The 25618-nt window shown below is 43.1% G+C and overlaps 1 protein-coding gene and 2 long non-coding RNA genes across 3 annotated transcripts in view; 1 reads left to right on the forward strand and 2 right to left on the reverse strand.

The window, feature by feature from the left end:
- Positions 1-25618, forward strand: part of LOC307207667 (uncharacterized protein) — a gene marked incomplete at its 5' end in the record, with an annotated part of 413689 nt that overhangs the window by 237418 nt on the left and 150653 nt on the right. The window lies entirely within an intron of this gene.
- LOC307207400 lies at positions 19523-20427 on the reverse strand. Its single transcript, XR_013834669.1, has 2 exons — positions 20322-20427; positions 19523-20023 (listed from the first exon to the last, which is right to left on the reverse strand). It is a non-coding gene; the product is annotated as an uncharacterized lncRNA (long non-coding RNA).
- LOC307207712 overlaps positions 21056-25618 on the reverse strand; it is a 91549-nt gene continuing 86986 nt past the window's right edge. The window contains exon 4 of the long non-coding RNA XR_013834782.1: positions 21056-22059. This is a non-coding gene — a long non-coding RNA (uncharacterized lncRNA). The remainder of the gene's footprint in view (positions 22060-25618) is intronic.

The raw sequence follows: 25618 nt of genomic DNA on the forward strand, positions 1-25618 counted from the left end.
ATTCCATGTCTCATGTCACCATCTTGTGTCATTGTGCAGCCTTAAAACCAGATGTGACAGGGCAACCAGAAGCAACGAGAAGTGACAACGTATGAGCAGATGTACCTGGAGCTTTTCCTTAGACTGAAAAAAGAATGGATAATGTTCAGTGGAACTAAACTCAGAACCAGAACATTATTTATTAAATAGGGAGCTGGATTGCTCCTTCTCAAGATCCGGAAAACGGAACTGAAATGGAGCAGGATGGAATTTCTACACTGTGCTTTGCAAATGCAAAGCCTTATGTATTTATTTTTGTAATTACTCTGGCTAGGATTTTTCTTTTTCTTCCTGTTTTCTAAATCTATTCACAATCCTGTCAGACATTTGGTATTTTATGTGGCTTTCCTCACTTCACATTTTTCTCCCTGTGTTAGGTTTCCATTCAAAGACCAAATGCTTCACTCCCCCCCCCCCCGCTGTTAACACTTTTAGGATCAAACAAGCACTAATGTGTTTTCTCAAAAAATAATCATTAAGTGAACCCAGTATTTGGCTTCAAGTGACAGCTGAGTATTTGTGTTTCATTAATAAGTAATTTGCAATTAATTTACTAAGCCATTTCCAGCATTGTGATGTTTCCACCCCTTTAAAGTAGTAGAAATATTACTCAATTTTTGACATAGCTTCAGTGGAAGTTCCTAGAAGTATTCTTCCAGTTTGGTTTATGATGAGGGATGCCCTGTTATACAATGAGAATTGACTTCTTTACAGTATTGGTAAGAATTAAACCCACCCATTGAGCAGACAATTTTTACTTAGCAGAATTACCTGAGGCTTGTGAATGTTACGGAGACAGGACATCCTTGAATTATTTACAAAATGGTTAGATATAACGAATCTCCATCTAGCACATGTTTATTGAAATATATGCACTAACCCACATTACATCTTAACCCATACTACTTCAGCTCTTGGTTTCAAATCTCAATGACCTGGTTGCAGCTAGAGTCAAGCACTTTAACATCTGTAGTCTTAAGCACACTTTTTTGGGGGGGGTAAGTCATGCTGAAACAAGAACTTTCTTCCAAAAAGCATGCTTATTTAGCTAACTAACTAATCAAATTAGTTTTGGTTGTGATGCAATTATTTAGCACTGATATGTAGGTATCAGCTGCTCACTGTATACTGTTATGAGTTTGTGGGTGCTAGACACCCCTAAATTTTTGCATCTAGTAGAAGTTAGAATTTAATCAATGCTTGGAGTATTAAGCCAGTGTGCATTAAACCAGACCCATGTGTTTTAAGTTGTGTTATAGACACGATTAATATTTTAATTAAGCCAAGTGTTAAAAGCTAATTAAGCCTGACTAACATCATTGTGAGGGTGATGTGCCATTAAGAAGAACAAAGGACCAAGGGCCTAAGATGGCAAATAGATGGAGCTCCTCCCTCCCTTAACAGATAAAATCAGAGAGATTGGTTGCTGTAATGTGAACTAGAGAGAAAGAGGCAGAGCATGATGCTGGATCTCTGATTGGATCTTACCCTAGGCTGCGCCTATAGAAGAAATAAGACCCCCTTGGTATGTTGATCCAGTGGGCCCCTCCATCGCAGGCTCAGGTTGTACATATGTGTAAACAAACCATATACCATAAAGACAAGCCATATACCATAAAGACATCACAAAAGGAAACATAGACCCTGGGTAAGAATGCCTGGAACCCTTGGAATCTTGCGTCACTCAGAGATTGGTGTGGCATGCAACAATACTGTTTAACAATAATCAGCTGTTTAACTCCAATTAGCTTTAGAGTTTAACTCTAATTAGCTTTATTGGGCAACTAGTGATGTTCATCTGACAGGTATTGGCAGGTTAAAAACCCTTTACCATTAGTAATCAATTTAAGATCATTGGTATTATTGCCCTCTTCAGTTATAACTTGCTCAGTTTTAAAATTCAGCTTATTTGAGCTGACAGTCCTGGCCACTGCATTCTATAGTCTGAAGGAGTGACAGAAGTGTTCAGTTATGCATCATTCCGAGGCAACTTTCCAAACACCTGGATATATTTTTTGTTCACATCTCTTCCCTTACATCTGTACTGTATCATCAGTTTTATCATATTGGTTAGCTCAGTCCCCTCTACAGTCAATAGCAAACCACTATATTTGTGCTAATTCAAACCTACATATAAAGCTTGGGTCCTTCATCAGACTGTCACATTTCCCAAGAAAGGAAAGAGTTCTTGTTGCTTCATCCTTGAACTTCCATTGGGAAAACACATTTGCCATAAATGAATCAAGGGATTTTAGGAGGAACTTTGGCAAGCGAACAACTCTCTTGTGCCAATTAGGAGAAAATTAAATACCAAGACGTAGGCATTTAGAAATATTATATGTGCAATAAAATGGAAGAAGAGCCCCTTTCATATGCAATTATTGCTGTGAAGCAGTGATTATTTAGTTGAATTAAGAGTTAGGCTTTAAAGAATGATCCGTAGTACATGTGTAAACCAGGAAGGCAGTAGTGGACTTGTTTGCATTTATTCCTAGAATTCTGTTGCAGCAGCTATGGAAATTAGGGACAGACAGAAAATAACTGAAACAAGGAGGAGGGGGGGGGAGGAGAGAGAAAGAGAGAGAAATTGAGTTCAACTGCTAATTATAGCCAGTTTCAACTGTGATATTTATACAAGAAAAGATAAACAGAGCAATGCCATGGATAGTTCTATATGACTTGCACAGCAAATCAAAACACCGCATCACCTTTTTTTCTGAACATCCTCCTGAGTGCCCTAGAATTAGTAACATACTCTGAAGTCCTATATTGTGGCAAGAACAGAACAAAAAAGAGATCCCAGCTGGGAAGTCAAAACATTACTAGATTAAATGTAACTCGTCCCCCACCTACCCGCAAAAGAACACATTATTTTACCTCATCAATATTTCTCTCTTGAATACTAAAAGTGGATTAAAAAAAGATACCATGCAGCTACGTGTATCATTTATTTATTGACTGATTTATTTAGGAGCAGCACAGGGGTTTTGTTTTCCAAATCTGTAGAGTGGATAATTTGGGGGGGGGGGGAATAAAAGCAGCAAAACACGTAATGAAAGCCAGATATCTAAAGAAAAATATTATTATATTTTTTTAAAAAAAAAGCCCTATCCAAGCCTCTCCACAACTTACCCTTTTGAACTTGTGGGATGATCAAACAGCAGTGTTCCAATCTAATGAATTTCTTAAAGAGATGCTGGCTTCAGCGACAACTACTTTGGCCCAGAAAAGGAAGACAATACAGGATTTAAACTTCTCGTCGTCTGCCATTTGGTGGAATTCCATTTCTTAGCTTCATCCCCTACCAAATTGCAAAATTTGGCTTTCATTATTTGTTCTGCTGCTTTTATTTTTCTACATTATCTGCTCTCTATTTGAAAAATATGACAGTCATAGATTGCCCTTCACCATACAGGCCCAGGGCAGATTACATACTAGGAATGGATGAATCCATCAATTTTGATTTCTCTAAGTCACTTATTTTTCCAATCTTAAGGTCAATTCTCCACATTCCCATGTCAGGTTCTGAATATTTTTATTCTAAAAAAAGTCCTCATTAAACTTCATCATTTTAGTGCTTGTTTCTTCTGATATACTATTCTTAGCAAGCATTCTCCCTAATATACAGTGGTACCTCGGGTTACATACGCTTCAGGTTACATTGGCTTCAGGTTACAGATTCCGCTAACCCAGAAATAGTGCTTCAGGTTAAGATCTTTGCTTCAGGATGAGAACAGAAATTGGGCTCCTGCGGCGCGGCAGCAGCAGGAGGCCCCATTAGCTAAAGTGGTGCTTCAGGTTAAGAACAGTTTCAGGTTAAAGATGGACCTCTGGCACAAATTAAGTACTTAACCCGAGGTACCACTGTAATGCACTTTTGCATGTTATTATCACAGGCACACTTGTTATTATTCTTAGGCACACTTTCTCCTCTTTTTCCAGGACATGACCTCTTTTGCATGAGTAGAGTCATCATCGTGATCCATAGTTAAAAGCAGAAGTCGGCAAATCTGTCCTCTTCTTTGCTCTTCAAAATATGCCAACCCTATATACAAACACTTTTGAGCACACTATTTTGATAGAGAACTGCACTGCGAAATTGGGAAAAGTGGGAATTTCAAAGGAGAGCTGTGGTTTGATTCTCATATTGGTTCAAGAAGTGTGAACTTAACTGACTTGGCCCCATCTGCCCTATACATTTAAAGAAGTATCAGACTGCTTATGATGGCTTACCCCAAGGAACCCTGGGAGCTTTCATTGGTTAAGGGTTCTAAGATTCATTAGAAGGCCCCCACATTCCCCTCACAGAGCTAACAATGTCCAAAACATTTTAATAACCAGTCCTTCTTCCCAGGGAACTCTGAGAATTGTGGCTCTATGGTGGGAATAGCAGTCTCCTAACAATTATCACAACTCATGACAAACTACACTTTCCAGGGTTATTTGGGGGAAGTCATAACTGGGGCCTTTCTACCCCCATTCCCACATATACAACCATTATTCTGGCTCTTACAATAGCACAACAGCCATTCCATTGGTTGCTTTTCAGAGAACATTTATTTTCTTCGGCCATGACCCTCACGCTTGAACACCAGGAAAAGTCACAAAGGGCCAGCCCAATTTATGTAAAGGTCATTGTATGGATTCAAAAAGATAAGAACTACCAAGTGCTCTGTATCCTGAGCAGTACAATCAAAATTAGGAACAAGTCAGACCTGCAACAAAATGCCCTACTCCAGAGTACTCCATTCCCCATTCCCCTCAATTTCCATTTTTGTTCCCCCAAGAGTCAGTCAGCATTCTGTGGCTAATCAAGTGAGTGTCCTGTTGCCTATTTAAAGGTGTCCCTCCCCCTTTTTGTTTGTTCGTGGGTGGGTGGGTTTTTTTGTATTTTGTATTTCCGCAAGCCTTCAGACTATTGATACCTTGCTTTCATGTGTGTTTGTGGTGTGTTTTGTTTTTGCTAGGCGCTGTGGGTTAAACCACAGAGCTTAGGACTTGCTGATCAGAAGGTCGGCGGTTCGAATCCCCATGACGGGGTGAGCTCCCGTTGCTCGGTCCCTGCCCCTGCCAACCTAGCAGTTCGAAAGCATGCCAGTGCAAGTAGATAAATAGGTACCACTCCAGCGGGAAGGTAAACGGTGTTTCCGTGCACTGCTCTGGTTTGCCAGAAGCGGCTTAGTCATGCTGGCCACATGACTCGGAAGCTGTACACCAGCTCCCTCAGCCAATAAAGCGAGATGAGTGCTGCAACCCCAGAGTCAGCCACGACTGGACCTAATGGTCAGGGGTCCCTTTACCTTTACCTAAGCATCAGCACTCAGGCCTGAACATCAGAAACAGAAGAGATGATGGTACTCATGAATGAAGAGTTTCTATGCTATGAGAATGCAGGTGTTGCAAAAACGAAAAGAAAAAGGAAGTCTAAGAAGACATTGCTGACGTGAAATGGAGTTCTTGTACAGCGTTCAAGAAACATACCCAATAATCTTCTACTTTGGTTTGCTGCAAAACTACCAAGATTGCCTCCTACGTCCCACCCAAAAAGCAGCAGCCATTATAGTGAACATCTTTATGAAATCTGCAGCTTTAGCTCACCTAAGGGAATAGTACTGGCTTCTTCTCCTCCCTCTACCCCCCCCTCTTGTGATGGGTGTATTCATCTTCAAAGCACCTTACATATAAGTGGGGAGCCTCAGAAGCAGATCAGGAACAATTCAAAGACTTTTGCATGGCACAGGAGGGGGTCCCCCTTCAAAGTCACCCACTTGCATCTTACCAGAAAAAGAGCACAATTCAAAAACCCCAAAGGTCATCACACCACACTGGAGTGTGCGGTCTGATTTTCAGGTGACTCCAACTAAAAATAATGGATAGACTGGTGGCCAAGACCTCTAGGCTATGTTCTTCCTCTTGCTCACACAGACAGTCTCTCTCTCACTCACACACATACACAGAGATCTATACTTGGTAGAAGAAAAGCTATTAAAACTGGAGGCACAATGGCCCTGAGGCAATGTTCCTTCACAGTTGCACCGCCACCTTAGATCATCTTTTCACCATAAAGACCAGGAAGCTGGAGTGCCATCATCCCAGAAAGCTGAAATGGCTTCTTTTTGAGTGTACCAGGATGCAGAATTCACTCATTCCTTTACATATTTGTATAATATTTTTCTACAAAAATGTGTCGAAAGCAGTTCACAACTAGGATTCAGCAAAACTGGTAATTTTGGTTTCTTTCACTTTCCATCTTTCCAATCTTAAGTTCAGTTTTCCATATTTATACTTCAGTTTATGATTATTTTTTACTTCTTTGTGAATATTCAGCAGCTTTTAGTGCAAGTATCTCCTTGTTTTTATGTGATTCCCCCTATTATGCACATCTTTGCAAAGCAATTTCTCCTAGTATGTCATTTTTATTAATATATGCATTGTTATGCATACTCTAATATAAACATTTTTTGTAAAGATTACTTGGCTGGCTACCTGCACTGCAAAATTCAGAGAAGCAAAAATGTTGAAATTTTAGCTTGCGCATTGTTTCAGAAAAGGTGGATTAGATAGAACTGAACTGAAATTCTCCCCCACCCCTACTTACAAAACATAAAATGAACAACAAATATAATAACCCCCCCCAATACATATTTGGAACAATTATAGATAATAACAATGTCATTATATAAATGCAAAAAGAGAACAACAAATCCATGTAACGTATAAGGTGATACAAATAAACTAATCTAATTTAACAGCTTGAAACTAAATAGGATAGTGAATAATGCTTAGCACTGTTTCTGCAAATACAGTGATTAGTACTACCTCAAGAAATGCCTTCTCTCTCTTTTATGGAACTGTCCTGGAGCTTAGATGGGCTTCAGAGGACTTGCCCATAGTCCCATCATAGTTACTGATGGTTTGATGTGCAGCTGAGTGCGAGAGCGCATACCTTGCATAAAAAGGTCCCAGGTTCAATCCCCAGCACCTCCAATTAGGGCTGGGAAAGATTCCTGCCTGAAATTATGGAGAGCCACTGGCATTCATTGTAGGCAAAACTATACCTATGCATTAGCACATGCATATTTCATTTAAAAAGCAAAAACCTGTGTCCTTTTTTTATCCTCACTCTTTTTTGTGTGTGGCGGGGTGTTCAGGTGAGCCACAATTACATGCCACACTGGTACATTTGCCAGAGTTTCTTGAAAAATCTTGAAAAATCAAAGCAATAATCTTTTATATATTTATTCCATGGATCAATAGAGGGAAACCTTTGGCCCTTCAGATGTTGCTGAACTACAGCTCCCATGAGCCTTAGCAAGCATGGCCAAAGGCAAGAGATGATGGAAGTTGTAATTTAGGAACATCTGGGGGGAGAAAAGGTTCCCCACTCTTCCTATAGTTTCCTTCCACCTTGTGGTGTCAAGTTGAATTGAAGCCACCCATGTACCTGGTGAACTCCCCTTTCCTTCCAGTCTGTCTTTGGCCACAAAAGTGGGATTTATTAAGCATGTTGTTAGACGTCTATAGCTTTGGGCCACATGTTGTAGGGACACATCCAGCAGTATAACAGCAATAGCAGACCAGCAGCCAAACTCTAAGGCTAGCTTCCTAATTTTGTTGGTAATTGCAATGCATGTTGCATATTAGAGCTGTGCAATGGATTAAGCCAAATCCTGAAACAAATCAGGCTGATTTGAGGGAATCTGGGCTTCAGCCAAGTTGGGCAGTAGCAATCTGGGGTTGTCAGGGCAGGGAGTTAGATGAAAAGGCTGAAGGCAGGAATCTGCCTTGACAGCGTGTTTCCCACGGGGAATGTGCTGAAGAAACAGACTCCAGCAGGATTGAATCTCCCACTCACCAACCAGTTGCTGGAGTGGGGAAGAAGCTACAGCATCTCCTTCCCATTTCCAACAGTATCTTTAATTGGTTTAAATAATAATAATTAAAGAATTATCCAGCACCACACCAGAGACCACCTCCACCAGCATAATCAGGATGGTGGCTGGGCAGTGGGATGGACAGTATAAGAAGTTCCCTGTTCTGTTTTAGCCTCCCAAAATGAGCCAAGGCACCCTGAGGATCATCTAGTCCAACCCCCTGCAATGCAGGAATATCCCATACAGGTATCAAACCTGCAAGCTTGGCATTATAAGCACCATGCTCTAACCAACTGAGCTATCCAGGCATGGATAAATTCTCATTTAATCAAGATTTACAATTTCCGCGGGGAGAAAAATAAGTAAAAAATAGTAGTAAAAATAGTAAATATTGTAAATATGGATTGAATGGGGAGGGGGCAAAATACAGAGCAGGATTTTGATACAGGTGACATTGTGTGGACACTGTACAAAACAGACATGCTTGAGCAGCGCTGAGTCCACAATCATCTGCCATATAGAAGTGCCCAGAGAGATACCGGCTGGAGTCAGACTGTCTTTTTTTAAGATAAGGCCTTTTGGTTGAGAAAAACTTCCCTTCCTATGGTGTGCACATTTATTTCTTTTGTCTCACTGTCATCTCCAATCAAATAGCTTTGCAGGCTTGGGAAACAGCACAAAAAGGTCTTGACCACCAGGTGAAAGCAGGGTGACAGTTGTACACATTCAAAAACAGTGATCCTTCCTTCTTCCAAAGGATCCAAAGGTGTGGTGTTTGAAATGAGCTGAGATGCATTTAAAAGGGGATTAGACAAATTCGTGGACAAAAAGACTATCAGTGGCTAGTCAATAGTCATGCTGCTATATGCAACCTCCAGGTTCAGAGGCTACATGCCTTTTGAGTCTCAGTTGCTAGGATCCAACAGAGGGAAAGAGCTGTTGCCTTCAAGCTCTGATTGTGGGTCTCTGAGGGAGCAGTTGGTTGACCACTTGGAGGAACAGGATGCAGGACTAAATGGACTATTGCAGCAGTAGGGAACCTTTTTAATCCTAAAGGCCGCATCTAGAACTGGCCCACTTCTGACAGGTGGGTGGGATCACCCAACTCTCAATTACTTGACATCAAAGGATTCAAATGTCAAAGTGGGAACAGGCAGAAGCTTCTATCCAACCTTAGCACTGTAATCTACTGTCAAAGAGCAGGCAGAGGTTTATGTTTGATCTTAGCAATGTGGTATCACAGCCTGCTTTTTAAAAAACAAAGAGAGAGAGGCATTTTCTTGACCTTATCGCTGTGGCAAAATGGGAATGTGTCACCTCCTGGCCACCTCCAACTATGCTCCATTCCTGTCTGTTGCACCACTGACATCACTGCAATGCCCCCTCAAAACTCAATGAAGGGGACCATTCTACAAGACCTTGGTGCTTATTTTCTCTGCAGGGGTGGTGATTGGCATCTCCCTTTTGCCAAGTCTCCCTTTTGCCACAACTCAGCAAGACAAGGTGTTCTGCTGGCAGCAGAAGCGACGGGTCAAGTAGGTCACTGCCTCCTGTGCTTCTGACACCTGAGGCAGCTGCTTTGCCCCACCTCATGGGTCGGCTGGCTCTGCATACTGCTAACATCAAGAGTAAAGAGACTGACTACATGGTGCCTGTGTGGGATGCAGGTGGCACTGTAATGTAAACCACTGAGCCTTGGGCTTGCCGATCAGAAGGTCAGCAGTTCGAATCCCCGTGACGGGGTGAGCTCCCGTTGCTCGGTCCCAGCTCCTGCCAACCTAGCAGTTTGAAAGCATGTCAAAAGTTTAAGTAGATAAATAGGTACCGTTCTGGCAGGAAGGTAAACGGCATTTCTGTGCACTGCTCTGGTTTGCCAGAAGCGGCTTAGTCATGCTGGCCACATGACCTGGAAAAATTGTCTGTGGACAAACGTTAGCCAGTAAAGTGAGATGAGCACCGCAACCCCAGAGTCGTTCGCGACTGGACTTAACTGTCAGGGGTCCTTTACCTTGACCTTTTTACACAGTGCTTAGATGAGAGATAACATATCTCCATGCTTAATGTCATATAGCATCAGGTGACTGCCAGGAGAGTGTCATTTGCCCCCAAATGAGTTCTCCATCCCTGCACAATTGGCTTAATTCAGGAGGGCTTTTCTTTGGGGAGGGAGACCTATGATCTGTCTCCTGACAGAGTTTGAAGTTTGGAAGGTGGCTCTGAGAAACCAGTCTGAAGGGACTCCAGTATATATAATTGCCTTTATAGGCAGTTGAAGGAAGGACATACTGTATTTTTCGCTCTATAAAACGCACTTTCCCCCCTCCAAAATTAAGGGGAAATGTGTGTGCATCTTATGGAGCGCATGCAGGCTCCATGGCTTCAGCGATAGCAACGCGAAGCCTCCGAAGTGCAGTGGGAGCACTCCCACTGTGCTCCGGAGGCTTTGGGTTCCTTTCACTGAAGCCAGGAGAGCAAGAGGGATCGGTGTGCACCGATCCCTCTTGCTCTCCTGGCTTTGCTTCGCTGGAGAGGCGCTGCACAGCTTTCCCTCTCTGCACAGCGCCCCTTCAGCGAAGCGGGAGGAGAAATGGAAGGGGCTCCGTTTCTCCTGCCGCTTCGCTGAAGGGGCGCTGCACAGAGAGGGAGAGAATTTTTTTTTTCTTGTTCTCCCCATCTAAAACAAGGTGCGTCCTATGGTCTGGTGCATCCTACAGAGCGAAAAATACAGTAAGTCTGTAAGACTCTGTCCTCAAAATGGCATTGAGGGTCAACAGGAGGTAACATAGGTCATGTAGTTTGGCACTGCATTCCTGATTGTGTGTGTGTGTGTGAAGCAGATAAGTTGAGAAGAATCAGGACAACTACAAAGAGAGGGAGCTTTAACCCTTTGTCCCTGCTGCACTTCTCATCAGAATCCTAATTCCCAAAGAGAACATTCTTCCTATTGTGAAAATCAAATTTGGAGGGGATTCTAATAGTGACTGTGGGTGGCAAATGGTTTACTTATTTTAAAGCATTTGCCAATTGCTTAATATTCAAATATCTTAGTGTTTCTGCTCCTTGTCCTCCGTGCTGCTGTCCTAATCTGGCTCAGGGCCCTGATATTTGCTTAACATAAATCAGCTGCACCAAACTAAGGTCACAGGCATCTGACCCAGTGAAGTTGGAGAGCTATGGACAGAGTGCAAAGTGCAATGACAGAGAACGTGCTTCACATGCAAAAGGTTCACCAGATTCAGTCCTAGGCCTCTCTGGTAAAAATGATCACATACTGAGTGATGTGGAGGGAAACACTTTCTGGGCCCCTGCCAGCCAGAGCACATTATGGGTGCATTCAGATGTAAGGATTACTGCGTTAGTTTTCCTGCTTATAATGCTAGTACTTCTGTCCCATTTTCTCATGTTCCTTTTACACTGCCATTACATGTTGCATTATGGAACTGTTGCTTTTCTTTTGATATACTGCCATGCCATGCTACACTTTAAATGGCAGGAAAGAACTGTATATGCAGGGATACCACTCCACATGAAATTGCAATGCAAAACTCCCACAGTTTTCTAGGCTAACTGGGTTTACAAATGGTGTTTTGCTTTGTGTTTTATTTCCTGGAACTGAGTAACACAGAAATGAGCGCCAGATTCTGCCAGTTTTCAAGAAGTGGCTTTCATATTGTGTGAAAGATTACATAAAATGTGGAGATTATCAGATAAGGAAATGTCAGGGAAATGGAATAAAGTGCTGTCTGGATGCAGTCCATATCAGTCAACTGAACCAGTGACCTAAATTCAGTATAAAACAACTATATTCCCTGCGCTCTGAAATTTGGGGAGCCCAAATCCATGCACCGTCACGTCTGACCACCTCCAAATACGGCTCAGTACAGAAATACGGGGGAAGTATGCTCCTTACAACCTTGCTCAGATACACACTGTGCTGCCTAAATATCTTTTTTGGATTTTATTAAACCTCTTGCCGCTACAAGGGATATTGCACCCGATGGTGAGATTTCAATCCATATTTCATTCCTGCTTCTGTCTCACTGCTTCCCACTGCCTCGCTAAGCCCCTGCCCTGCAACCCTTCCACAGCCTGCTCAGAGGGAGTGATCCGTTTATACCCCATATGGTTCCTGGGTTGTGAAGCAACATTAAAAAAAGCACAAATGAAGAGCCTGGCTTGCTGTTTCCCTCCCCACTGTGTGCAATGAAGCCAGAAAGCTGCTCCTACTCTGTAAAACTACGGTCTTGCAAATTACCTCGAGGTACCTGAATCAACAATCCAAATGCGTCCATGGGAGCTATTTTCTCCTCCTTTACATTGTCTGTTTAGAGCAGTTACTTTCCCCCTGCTGTGTCCTTTTAACAAGAACATCACATTTTTATTTTTATTTTTCATATTTTTGGGAGGGGGTGAATTGTTTTTGCTTCTATACAGTAACACTGAACTCTTGAATGTGGGGGATGAAGGAAGAGACCTTTGCCACAAATGTGTGTGCACAAAAGTGTGGGAGAAAATTGTAATGAGAATATATATATATATATATATATATATATATATATATATATTCTCATTACAATTTTCTCCCACACTTTCTCCCAGGAAGCACAGGGTAATACCAGGGATTGGGAAGGGATTTGCGGAAGTCCAAGGAGCACCACATACTGGAGACTGCAGGGTGTGAACAGCTGGGTCACCAGGATTTGGGGTTTTTTAAGGCAGGGTGGGAACAGCTGTTAACTGATCCTTGGGCTGCATCATAAGTACTTTAATTTTATCCCCACCCTTTATATTTCCATGCATAGGCATCCTTAGTATGACTCTGCCTTATTCTGAATTTGTATTTTGACTGCTGAAAAGAGTGTAGGCTAATTGTTTATGTTTACGTTGCTTTGTTGCTTTGTTTTGTTTGTTTGGCATTTTTCACCAATTTGATATAAAACAACTTATGCGTGTGTGGAAAGGCGGTGAATAAATAAATAAACGTAAATATAGGGGCAAGAGGCAAGGGACACAGTACCCCCCCCCCACTCCTGCATGAAGCATAATTGCTATATCCCCAGCTTTCATTTACAAAAAGTGAGAGTAAGTTTCTAGCATTTGCAGAATCTGAGATTGTGAGGTTAGCCGCTAGGACTGTTAAAATGGAAGAGTGGTTAAAAGGAACAACATGGACTACAATCTTGGGAACAGGGAAACCCTTTTCAGCCTGAGGGACACTATCCAATCTGGACAACCATCCCAAAGGCGAGTGGTGGGTGAGGGCAGAGGCAAAACTGGGTGAAGCAACATGTAGATGTTACATTTGTACAGTACGCTAGTTTCTACGCACTCCTACCTATTCTCCATGCTGATGTGCAGGAGGCATTGTTGCAGTTCAAAGACACATTTCAGCCAGGCTGAAACACCTGAGGAGGCTTGCGAGCAAAGCTGATGGCCTAAGGAGAGAGTTTGTGGAAGGGTTCTAAGGGCCAGGCAGAAAGGCCCAGAGGGCTGCCTTCTTTCACCCATCCTCCAAGTGGTACAATACAACCTTAGCCCAAACCTGTCTATTACCCTGAGAATACTAGCCCAGTTTCATCTAGGAACCGGCAGTCTGGTGCTAGCCCTGAAAATCAGTGGGACCTTTTGGGAGTACCTGTCAAATAACTTGAAAACTCTCAGAGTGCAAGGAGGCCAAGTTCTCGAAAGGAATGCTCAAAGGGCTGGGGTGATAGGAACAGGGCAAGTTGTTCATACGTAGCCAGGCCATTTGGTCCATCTAGCTCAGTATTGTCTGCACTGACTGGCAGTAGCTCTTCAGGGTTTCTGCCATTGTGCTGCAGGCCTTCCAGTACAGTCCTGCTGTCTACAGGCTGCTGTCTTTTCAGCAGAGGACCTCACACCACACACACCCCTAGTTTAGAGAAAGAAGGTAGCAGGATGTAGAAGGCTGCAGCAAAGTGGATAATTGTTGGTAACTGGGGAAACGTTATATCACAGAAAAGGCTGTTCTGGACCCTTTTTATAAGTGCATAATCCTTTCTAGCTGAATCTTTCTTACAAGTGTATAATTTCTTACATGAATTCAAATATGCCACAGACTCCAGCACACACTCCTGCATTCTGAAATGGTACATCTTCAGGAAGGCCATGTCACATGATTTTCCTGTACATACAGCTTATCTATGGAAATCTAGTCTATGGATATCACTGCTAAACTACAAACATGGACCAATACTATCCCAATTACACTTTTTTTTAAAAAAAAAAATGCTTAGATTTGACTTCTGTGAGGTGCAAATTGCAGTGGTTGTCAATAGAGGGAGCCCTTTGAAAAATCTCAATCTCTACATTTAAGACCCCTGTTTGGTGACCCTGTAAAACAAAAAGATTGGAATTCTCACTGCTATAATACATTCATTTCTCCTTCAAGAACCTGTGTTTGAAGAACTGTTTGGTTGTTGTTTTTTCAAATTTTAGTACAAATTTGCCTGATCTGCAACTCCTAGTCTAACATGTAGATCAAAATGCAGGTATCATTTGGATTTTTTAGACTTCCCTGAATTTTGCCATGCGATTTGTGGCTCTAAAAAAATTGGACCAGAATGCATATAAAAATTTGCATTTTAAAGTAATGTATATTTACATAAGTGTACTTTGAAAGAAAACACATTTGAAAACGTGTGTCTGGAATGAAAAACACATTTTGAAATACGATTTTTTTCATGCACTTTTTTTTACAAATTAATGCAGAAATAGGAAGGAATGGATTTATGAATGAAGGCATGCTAGACTGGAAATTGACTAATCTGTCCATTCCTAACCCTCATCAGAGAACAGAAGATTGGCACATCATGTCATCCATGAAATGACAGAAGGAAAATACAGTTTTTGCGGACAGTGAGATGCTAGTGATTGATTTACTATGCACCCAGGGAATATAAGTGGGGCAATCGTCATCTTACTGATGAGGCCGATATGAATGATTCTAATCATCAGCTTCTACCTGTTATGAACAATTCTCATCACAACCTCTGACTTTTACTGGTAGACCTAAACCAATGCACATCTCTGTCTCATGAAAATAGCTTTGCTCTTTGAAATCAAAGGCATCTCTTAAGGAGTTATCCACTGATTCTGCAAGAAATTTGAACATATCCAAGGAAATGCTTCACTGAGTTGCTTCTTTTGAAATTACACACGTTCCCCTGAACCATCCTTCTAATTTTTATAGACATTTTAACACACTTGTTTTGTTGTTTTACGGGTGTAATTTAAAAGAGTGAAGTGGTTGAAAGATAGCAGATTTAAAGAAGTTATCTGCAACAGATCCAACAACCACTGCATATTATATTCTCAAATATGAGGAATCAGCCATTTCTAACACTCAGTTTTAAGATTAGGACCAGTGCAGACTTCATGGCTTTAACACTAAGTCAGGTCCCTCTACACACACGTTTTGCTTAACCTACAACCTCAGGAAGAAATCTGAAAATCTCAAAAGCTCTGTTGAAATTTTGTGGCATTCTTAATTCTAATAAAGGGACTGCTATCCTCTGGATTTGGCATGGATTTGGAGTTCCCTTTCTTTGTATTCCTTGCCCTACTGTACACACATTGGGTTGGAACCTGCAATGTAAACTTTAATAAGCTGACAGAAGGAAAGTCTTCTGTTCGCTCACACATCAGCCATCTGCACATATGCCCCCAAACAAAACTTCATTGGGATGCTCAGGAGGCCCTCCTGGACCATGTAGGATGGCCTGTGAGGAGCTGCTGAGGTAGGGGAGGATCACCCAAAATTCAGCAGACTTCCCCCTGCTGCACCACCCCCTTGTGCATACTCCATCATTATTCAGCAGTGTTTTCAACAGGTGGGATATGTTTTAGGAGAGGTTTGTGGCAGGTGGGAAGGGGGATTGAGAAATTATCCTTCCATGAACTCCTTTAAGCTCACTTATCTTAAGATACATGTCCTGGGGAAGCCCAGCAGAGTCAGTGTCCAGAAGTGCTTTTTTACCAGTTTCAGCTGGTACATGTGCCTTCCTGGCGGGGGTTGACCTTGCCTCAGTGATCCCTGATCTAATCATATCCAGACTAGACTACTGCAAATAGCTCTATGTGGGGCTGCCTTCAAAGATGAGTCAGGTGGGTGGTCATGAGAATGAGGTCCTTCTTTGTGGTGACTCCACACTTAGGAAATTCCCTCCCACCAAGCCTGCACCATGTTATATTATGCTGAAGGGTTTTGGAATGCTTTGAAGACTCTGATGGAGTGAGCCAGAGCTCTTCACAGTTCTTCCACTGAGGCAGCTTGATGGAATGGCTTTCCCAACCCTACTTAGAGATGTCATCAGTAGCAGACAGTGAGGTGGGGCAGATGGGGCACAATTACTCTCCCAACATTCCAATGCAGCTGGTCACTGGTATTTACCAAAGGGAGTGGGGAGACACAAAGGGAAGGGAGCTTTGGTGTGGTTGCCTCCACCACAACATGATGCACTGAGCACCCCACACCTTTCCTTCCCTGTATCTTTCTGCATAAGGGCCAGTGACCCATTGTTTTGAGAAGCTGGGGGAGCAATGAGACCTTCACTTCAGGCAGATCACTCCAGCTCCCCAATTTCTCTAATTTTTTTGTGGTGGGGAGGGGTGCGAAAAAAGCAGTCCTGCACCCAATTTTGCATCCAATACATGCTAAGTCCCATGTATTTCAATGAAATGCATGGGCTGCTTTGTATTAAGCAACACCACATGCTGGGATTGACATGTGCTAGTCCCAAGTATTTTAGATAATTGCTTCTGAAGTTGCTGAAAAGTCAGCAGGAAACCTAAATACCTTTTGTCCTGAGAGAGGGAGAGATGACTCCAATTGCTCACATATTGGTATCATCAGTGCTGAGAGGAACAACGTCTAGCAACTAGAATAAGCTGTTTGCCAAAGCTGGCCTCAAGTTTCTAAAAACAAATGCACTCATCACTCGCTCATTTAAACTACTCTGGCATAACCTCTGAGAAAGGCAGAAAGAGGGCTCCCCCCCCCCACCCCGTCATCAGGCTTCTCATTCTGAAACAGTGTTTCCTGTCTGGTGGTCTCTTGCACATCATACTATTGGAAACCCACAAGAGTTCCAGAGTTTAAACAAATTTGCCCATGGAAGCCCATCTCTCTCTCTCTTTCTCTGCTCTGTAAATGCTGCTGCTTTTGATGACGCATGAAAAATGACATGGCAGAAAGATGCAAATCAGAGCCAGAACCAATTGGAAGGGAAAATACTGCAAGGAGTGTCTGGTTTTATAGGGTCTTTATTTCTTATTAAGATGGTGTATATACCACCCTTTCCACAAACCACAGTTTACAGGATAATCAAATAAAAGCACAGAAAGTAACCCAGTCCTTAAAAATAACAGCTTGTACCAATCACTAAATAGCAATTATTATTAATAGGAGCAGCCAGTAGTCCATTTGTAGAATCAGGTCTCTCCACCTCTAAACATTTGCTGAAACTATAAAGAGATGGACAAGATACACGTCAGAAGCAATGGAGTTCCACATCTTAAGAGCCACAACTGAAAAGGCCCTTCCATTGCACAGAACTTTGAATATTGTACAATTGTTTCTTCTAAAGATGCTTTAGAATTCAGAGGCTGTTATGGGTTGTTTTCAGTGGACAACATGCTTATAAATTACTGGACATACAAGCTACTTTTTATCACCCCGAATTAATTTTTAGGTTTTATTTTTAAATGCCCCTTCAAGTTAATTTTTTTTAATTGGCATGAAATACTTGGTTTGGTGTTTTGCTTTTTGAATCCTTGCCATGTTTTGGTACGACAGCCAAAATTTCATTTGACATCTCAGCTGCAGTTTTGTCTCAATGTGTGACCTTTGGCTAGCCATAGTTCCTACCTCACAGAGTTTTCTGAGGATAAGAAAGAGGAAGGAAACTCTCTGTATACATCATCTTGAGGTTCTTGGGAAAAGAGCAAATGCATACTGCAAATAAAAAAATGATGGCAAGTACCTGCAATGGAGCCACCTGTGTCATGGTGCTCTCTCTCAGTATAATAATAATAATAATGATGATGGGTGAGATCCAATGTAGGATCAGCACAAGAACTGGGATAGGCTGGTATTGTTGCTCAAGCTTTTTTAATTGTGCAAGGAGAAAAATAGGTGCAGGTCTTGTAAAAGTAGAAAAAATATACAATAGGTCAATGACGGAGACCTGGGTACGGGAAGGCGAAGTAGTCTCCCTACATGAGATAACACCCCCAGGTTTCTCTGTCCTCCATCAATCGCGGACTGTGGGTCGGGGGGGGGGAGGAGTAGCGTTGTTATTCCGGGAGGATTGCTCTTTCAGAGCTCTGCCATCACCGGCGATCTCCGGCATTGAATGTGTTGGTCTCGTGTGGGGCACCAAGGAGAGCTTGGCTGTCTGGCTGGTGTACCGACCACCCAGCACACCTGCAGCCACCCTGTCAGACCTGCTGGAGGTGGTGGCGGGCTGGGCCTTGGAGTTCCCAAACCTACTGGTTTTGGGAGACTTCAATGTCCATGCCAATACCTCTCCCTCATCACAGGCTCTGGACCTAGTGACTTCCATGGCAACACTAGGGCTCTCCCAGTTTGTTTTGGGCCCCACTCATCAAGCAGGCCACACGCTGGATCTGATCTTTGGGGCTGGCATAGATGTGATCATGCTCCCCGCTGTGGAAGTCCCATGGTCTGATCACTACGCTCTGAAAGCCAAGATTGACTTCCCGCTCCTCCTTGGCTTGGGTGGCGAACCTATTTGGGCTCGTCCGCAAAAACTGATGGATTCTGATAGATTCCGACAAGCCTTGCGGAACCCTGCTCCTCCTGGCGACTCATTAGATGACCTTGTTGAGGACTGGAATAACCGGCTCTTGGCAGCCATTGATGAGATCGTGCCTAAGCGTCCTCTGCGACCCCATCGAAACTGGGCCCCTTGGTTTAATGAGGAGCTCCGGAAAATGAAGCGGGATCTCAGATGGCTAGAGCGAGTATGGCGACGGACTCGTGATGGAGCCTCAAGAACATCTTATAGGACGCTTATGAAAGCCTATGAGATGGCTATGAAAGCTGCTAAGAAATCTTACTTTGCAGCTTCCATTGCATCCGCTAGCTCTCGCCAGGCACAGCTTTTTAGAATAATTAGGTCAATAACGTCCTTAGGAGGACAACCAAATTTAAGCACAAATTCGACCCACAGCTGTGAGGCATTCGCGAGCTTTTTTGCGGAGAAAGTCCTGTTGCTCCGCTGTGACCTCCCTGGCAATTTAGATACAGTGACTGAACTGGAGGCCCCTCGACTGACTTCAGGTCGAGTGTTGGACCATTTCGATCGGATACTCCCTACTGATGTGGATAGATTCCTCCAAGTTGGTAGGCCCACCACCTGCCTCCTTGATCTGTGCCTGTCTTGGCTGATTAGGGAGTGTCCAGATGTTGCACAGACCCCCCTGGTTGAAATTATCAATTTGTCCCTTGACACGGGAACATTCCCAGGGGAACTGAAGGAAGCAGTGGTGTGTCCACTCTTAAAGAAAATTTCATTAGATCCCTTAGACCTATCCAATTACCGCCCAGTTTCAAATCTTCCATACTTGGGTAAGGTAATTGAGAGAGCGGTTGCTGAACAGCTTGGTAGGTTTCTGGAGGAAACATCGGCATTAGATCCATTTCAGTCCGGTTTCCATCCTGGTTTTGGGATGGAGACGGCTCTGGTTGCCCTAACAGATGATCTCCGTAGACAACTGGATCGAGGCGGGTCAGGACTGCTGATCCTTTTAGATTTGTCAGGAGCCTTTGACATGGTCGATCATGATCTTCTGGACCACCGCCTCGCAGACGTGGGGATACAGGGCATAGCCCGTAACTGGTTGTGCTCTTTTATCTCTGGTCGGGGACAGAGGGTGGCACTAGGGAGGGAAATGTCGTCGCACCACTCCTTGGTGTGTGGAGTGCCGCAGGGCGCAATTCTCTCCCCGGTGCTTTTTAACATCTTTATGCGCCCCCTTGCCCAGATTATCCGGAGCTTTGGGCTGGGCTGTTACCAATATGCTGATGACACTCAGCTCTATCTGCTGATGGATAGCCACACCGACTCGGCCCCAAACACACTGACCAGATGCTTGGAAGCTGTGGCTGGATGGTTTCGTGGGAGCCGATTGAAACTAAATCCTTCGAAGACAGAGGTCCTATGGCTGGGTCGGGATGGCATGGGGATGAGGGACCAACTCCCTTCTCTTGCGGGGGCCCAATTAGTGCCATTGCCTTCTGTTAAGAGTTTGGGTGTAATCCTTGACGCCTCCCTTTCCATGGAGGCGCAAGTTACAGCAACAGCCAAGGCGACATTTTTCCACCTTCGCCGCATCAAGCAGTTGGTCCCTTACCTTTCCCACCCTGACCTGGCCACAGTGATCCATGTGACAGTCATCTCCAGGCTTGACTATTGTAATTCGCTCTACGCGGGGCTGCCCTTGAAGCTGTCCCAGAAACTCCAGCGGGTGCAGCGAGGCTCCTCACGGGGTCTCTGCCATGGGAGCATATTCACCCAGTGCTTTTCAAGCTGCACTGGCTCCCGGTGGAGCACAGGGTCAGATTTAAGGTGCTGCTTTTGACCTTTAAAGCCCTTCACGGCCTAGGACCCTCGTACCTACGGGACCACCTCTCCTGGTATGCCCCACAGAGAGCCTCAGGGTCCATAAATAACAACACCCTAGTGGTCCCAGGCCCTAAGGAAGTTAGATTGGCTTCAACCAGAGCCAGGGCCTTTTCAACTCTGGCTCCAGCCTGGTGGAACGCTCTGCCTCATGAGACCAGGGCCCTGCAGGATCTGATTTCTTTCCGCAGGACCTGTAAGACAAAGTTGTTCTGCCTGGCCTTTGGCTTGGAGCCAATTTGATTCCCTCCTTCCCTCTCTTTCTTTTTTTCTTTTCCTTCTCCTCCTGCGATGAGGCTATATTTTAATATTTTAATGTTCCATTATTTTAATGTTGTATTTTATTCTTGTTTTTATTATTGCTTGTAAGCCGCTCTGATCCCGGCCTTGGCTGGGGAGGGCGGGGTATAAATAAAATATTATTATTATTATTATTATTATTATTATTATTATTATTATTAACACTGTAACACTGTAACACTTTTGTCACCCCAAGCCACTTAGTGGACTTGCTATATTAGGAAAGGGGTTCCCACTGGCAGAATGATTGTTGCATTTGCAGGCTGCCACAATCACATATTATTATTATTAATAATAATAATAATACAAAATGTATATCTCAATTGATTGTCATAAGCCCTCTAAGCAATTTACAAACAACACAGGAAGCATAAATAAAAGAAGGTCAAAACCAGATATTTAGAAACATTCAAAAGATAATTAAAAACACATGTTGCTCATGTGTAACATCCCACTAAAAGTACCCAGAGCGGCATATGATATAATAATAAAACCATATAATATCATCCAGAAAAATGCAGTTTGCAGCATATACATTTACTTCATTGGAGAAAGAGAAAGAAAATATGAAAAATACGTGAATGCTCTTCAGAAGTACTTCTGACCTTTCACTGGTGGGCAAATAACCTGCCCTGTCTTCTCATCTACACTTGGCATGTTGTTTTTACTTAGTCCAATATGGTATTCATTTGTGATGCTCATCACAACAAACTTCCAAGCGTTGAAGTGAGCTCCACCTGAACTTGAAAATACACTTTCATCATCCTTATATGTTTTATATTTGTTCTTGCTGACAAACCTGGGTGGTATAAGGGCATTCATGTATAACCGGGAAAGAGAATCACATTTTCAATATACAAAAGACCATTCCAGTTTGTGGACAAAATACCTTAATAGTCATTCTAGGAAAGGGGGCAAAAGTTTGGAGTTATATACGGCTGTAATTCCTGTCCAGGACTTTCTGCATGCATGACCCCAGGGGTTACAAAAAGGCAGTAAAATCAGCCAAGGAGAAACACCTGTGTTAGAACGTAAGACGATGGAAGCAGCCAGTTTGGAATGCCTGGCTGGCTGGTTGCACCATTGGGCCTAACGATTGGTTGCCAAGCAACCCAGCATCCTTTATTGAACAGCAAACTTCCTTGGGCCTTCCTTGCCTGTTCCTCAGAGCTAGTTACCTAGTAAGGAGAAAAAGAAATCATTACTTTGCTAATGTTCTTCCTACACGCACTGTCTATCCTTTCACCATTCAAGAGGCCAGGTTGTGGCACTGCAATATATACCAGCTTAAACCAAGAAATGAATGAAGCTTTTTGCATCAGATAAATTCCAAAAGCCACACTTGAGCAATACTGTTATTATGCCCCCATCCAAATGACATAAGATAGTGAGCAAGTTTTTGAGTTTCCCAGAATTCTTCATCAGGCTCAAAGTTAAGAAATGGGAGGGGAAGAAGGGGAAACTGGCTGGATGCTGAGCCTCAAAGACTGTCTTAAGGCATAGTCATAAGTAGGAGGAAACCAGACTTAACCATATTAGGTTCAATTGTATACTATGCAGGTTGCACTTAAGATGGAACACACAATGACTGGCTCCTCAATTTTGAGCTGTTGGTTTTCATATTTCCGAAAGCTGTTGTGCAGCATAAAGCCTTCATAGCATTTCGGCTAATCCAGTTAGGTCTGCTATCCTATACAAACACAGGCCCCATCTGTGCTATACATTTAACACAGTATCATACCACTTCAACAGTCATAGCTTCCTCAAAGTATACAGAGAATCAAAAGCAGCCAGCAAAGTGGCAGCAACATCCAGCGAGCTGTCATTGTTGCTGGAGGTGCCACCTCTTGGGTCTCTGCTGCCCAAGGCAGCTGCCTCACCTCACCTCACCTCATGGACTGGGAACTGTAATTTGTTAAGAATGCTATGAGCTGTTAGAAGACCTCCCTCATTGCTGCTTCAGTGGGGATTTTTAAGCAGAGGTTGGATGGCCGCCTATCATGGATGCTTTAGCTCAGATTCCCTCATTGCAGGAGGCTGGGCTGGATGACCCTAGGGGTCCCTTCAAACTCTACAATTCTATGATGCGATGCTTCCAGCTCTTAACAATATAATTATGTGTTCCAGTCCCCTTTACCAATATACGAACAAATATAGAATTATATTTCTCTGGATCTGCAACCCTGTAAAGTTTTAGATGCTCATACGCAGTGTGGAGAGAAAAGCAAGCTATATTAAAACAGGGTCATAAAATAAAAAGCTGACCAAAATCCTCCAAAGGAAGCAACTACCATAGAAATAGTTATCCAAATAAAATGGTTCATATCTTATAATGGAATCACATGAGCTATTTTTTTCTCATAGTATGGAAAATGTCCCATATGAAGCAGCCTTCAGTAAATAGACAAAAATAAAGGGGAGATCATTTTCTCTGAAATTTCCCAAAGGGAAACAAAGTGTAGCAATAAATATTAAATTTCATCTTTTTTTCTTGTTTCCTTTCCTTCCCCCTCTTTCTTTTCTTAATTCATGATAAACAGGACTGTTGAAAGAGCAAATTATTTCTTTGCTAAGGCAAGAAAACTCATGTCAGATATATAAGATTAGACAAAATCACCATATCAGTTACAGCAGTAAACCATTTGTCAGATGACTGGTGGGGTTTTTAGGTTTTTTTATTAGTGTTTCATTTTTTGCATGACCCTTCAGACAGCCTGATCCTAATCAAGCACTTTCACCCTTCGAATACAAGCCCCACACTGGGCGTAAAAAACAAACCGTTTTTGTTGATTTTTAAACATACATGAAAATAAGATACACTGGTGAATGGTGAAGTATAGGATAGGGTACAGTAAAGAACTCTGTAGAATTGGATAGGGTGCAAATTAAGGGCAACCAAAATGATAAGGGAATTGGAGTAGCTTCTCTACAACTAGGTCAGGAGAGAATTCAAATCCAGTTTGCATTCAAAGGCAAAGCTACCAATTTCTGAAACTATATGCTAACTGGAACACAGCCATTCTATAAAATTCCCACTTCCTACTTACTTGGAAGCTGAGGAATAGCATTAGGATAAGGGTCTCCATGTCACATTACTTTGGCGAGAAGGACACTGTATGTCTCTTTAAAGCAAATTCTGACTTGATGGAACTTTGCTGCACAATGCCTGACCTGATGGAGCATCAGCTTCTGTGTTAATATTTAAAACCTTATTGCTCAGACTCATTTTCAGCCACTTTGCAGTAGCATAGTAAATATGAATTGGACTGTGACCTGGGAACTCTATGAAATCATCATCCAAACTGTTATACTGTGTGCTGACATCTGCACATAGCCGCCTTTTTCTGGGGCAGTTTGATTGTCTTCCAGCAGGGCTGCGCACAACCCCCCAGATTTGCCCCATGGCTCTGAGCTGAGTTCCCCCCATCAGGCCAACCCACCCTGCACCAACCAGGGGGGTCACCCACCACACCTCAGAACTAGTTCCAAATTAATTTGGGGTGGGGCTAATGTTTAATTAGGGAGGATCCTAATTAAACATGTGTGTCTCCTTCCCTAGAGGAGGGGGCGGGTCAATTCTGCAGGGTGCTTCTTCACAAGAGGCTTCTCTGAGGGAAAGAACCATGCCGTGTGTGCGCTCACACAAGTAACATGCATGCCAATCACATACATGAACATAAATGAACCCAGTGTTCAAATTACAGGGCCCCAACTCCCTTACTTAGGATTCTAAATCCTTAGCTATTGTATTAGAATCCTTGGGGATTATAATGTGACTATAATGAGGGTTAATCAGAGGGTCCACCTTGTGGGTTTAATTCCCCCCATCATCTGAGCTATAGTATGCATTGCAAGAAATAAAGCACATAGGTGATTAAATGGATGAAGTAGATGGATTGGGTCCCTTTGCCTCACCCACATACTCATACCCACATGCACCCACTAGTTGGCTGGTGGAGGGGTTGGGGAATAGAGTAAGAATCATGCACACGAACATACACACAGAGACATGGATGTACACACACAAGCAAAAGACCCTTGCATGAAACCAGAAGACTTCCCCTTTTAAAGCAAAGAATACACTGGGGATAGATTAAATAAGGCCTACAACAGAGGGAAGTGAGTTCTGCACTGCAAAGCCTCCCGCAGTCGAGACTTGATAGCCTGCTGACTTCAGACGAAATATGCTAGCCCTTCACAGTTGGCATTGTGCAAGAGCATATCAAGTCTCAATTCAGCACTCAACTGCATTCTGAACATGCAGCAGCAGCCTTTATCCAAAACATAAGAATATGACCAAAAAATAGCTTGCACCAGTTCAGTGGCAGTGAATCCTATAAACATGGCCAGCACTAGAGACTGGTACCCTTGACTGGTACCCTCAGAAAGACCCACCATTAATACCTACCTAGGGTTCCCCATTGCACTTTTTTCTGGTGCACTGATCAGAGACACAGGTGCCTGAGTGTAGCTGCCTTTTTAATTTCCCACAATGTACTGCATCCAGGGGCTTTGTGTAATAGCAACTAGACCCCAAAGCTTAATGCTCTTTTGAACACTGATCACCAGGACTCACCAGTGGAGGAGGAGGAGATACACCAGAGGGCTCATTGCCTAGGGTCCCCTCACACCTGGAACCCACCCTGCCTATGAGCAAGGCAGATGGGATGAGACCATCTTGCAGGAGGGTTGGGAACCCTTCACAACTGTTTATATGGATATCGTTGCAGCATGCCA

This window comes from Podarcis cretensis (assembly GCF_951804945.1).
Source record: "Podarcis cretensis genome assembly, chromosome: Z".
NCBI classification, from domain to species: domain Eukaryota; kingdom Metazoa; phylum Chordata; class Lepidosauria; order Squamata; family Lacertidae; genus Podarcis; species Podarcis cretensis.